The following is a 1211-nucleotide window of genomic DNA, read 5'->3' as shown; positions in this document are numbered from 1 at the left end:
TTTAGACTTTGTATATTACAGTAATGGAACATCCAAGCTGTTGTCTTTCAAGATCAATTGATAGATGGAGGAAATAGATGAGAGAGCATGTCAATATAGAAGCACAACATTAATGGAAGAAGTTACAAATCACACAACAGCTACTCAACAAAGACCTCAACCCCTAATTCATCATCCTCTAATCTTTGCAGAAATTATTTTAATCTATGTTATGAATAGTTAATACAGAATATAAAATGTTAAAGTTGAAGGTCATATAAAGGGTTAGCACAGCAGAGCCATATTAAAGAATTAATATGTCTGTTTGCAGGTTCTGATGGTAATACCACTGAACTCTTCTTTCCATCAGCAATGTTTATGTAGGCCTGTTCTGTTTAATACTAAATATTGTCAGGGCCAATTCATATACAAGCAGAGATGGATGATGTATATACTACATATAGAACTAATTTCAGGATGATGAGTAATGTAAAATATCACTGAACGCATACAATTGAAAAACCAGATTGATTACCTTCAGACTCAAGAATTTGAGCTCTCTTTTTCCTTCCAGCTTCTGCTTGCATCTCCATAGCTGCCCTCACTCCACGATGAGGAGATATATCCCCTGCAGAAGGAAACCACTGTAAGAAATTTTACAGAAAACTGTCAATGGAGAATTAAAAGAAACTCTTTCAGAGATAGCCAAACCCAAAACTTATTTCATATTGAAGAGACCCAACTTTTTGCAGCCACATTAACGGACTCCTGCAACAATAGTCAGAAGCTGGAAGATTTGGTCTTCATCAATGAGAATTTTAAATCCGTTTATTATCTCCGTTATAGGCAAATATTAACAACTAGGCGTCAAGAAATGGATTCCATAAGGAAGAATATTTGCATATTTCCCGAAACGGTGAATCGCAAGTGCCTTCTCCTCCTGATTATTGGAGTGGAAGAGGATGTTGTTGCTGCCGGTTTTGGAAGTTCAGAGAGCATGGTGGCGATGAAGTGTTGTTTGATGGAACAGTGTTAAAAGAGGGTTTTACACTTTTACCTAACTATGTATCCCACCAAATATAATATCGGTAATAATTACAATATACTAAAGTGATATTAAACGATCTTTTATTACCTACCTTCTGATACAACATACCATTTTTAAGTTGTATAAGAAAATGCAGTGAGATGGACAATATTGAGCCCTGCTTTATATAATGTTAGCCTTCTTA

The 1211-nt window shown here is 35.3% G+C and overlaps 1 long non-coding RNA gene across 1 annotated transcript; it reads right to left on the bottom strand.

Annotated features, from left to right (window-relative positions):
• Positions 1 to 90: 90 nt before the first annotated feature.
• On the bottom strand, positions 91 to 1152 carry LOC109341994. The gene is made up of 2 exons (XR_002107023.1): positions 515 to 1152; positions 91 to 370 (listed from the first exon to the last, which is right to left on the bottom strand). It is a non-coding gene; the product is annotated as an uncharacterized LOC109341994 (long non-coding RNA).
• Positions 1153 to 1211: the final 59 nt, after the last annotated feature.

Source organism: Lupinus angustifolius, unplaced genomic scaffold, assembly GCF_001865875.1.
Source record: "Lupinus angustifolius cultivar Tanjil unplaced genomic scaffold, LupAngTanjil_v1.0 Scaffold_1404, whole genome shotgun sequence".
Classification (NCBI taxonomy): Eukaryota; Viridiplantae; Streptophyta; class Magnoliopsida; order Fabales; family Fabaceae; genus Lupinus; species Lupinus angustifolius.
This window is presented reverse-complemented; position numbering and strand designations above follow the sequence as displayed.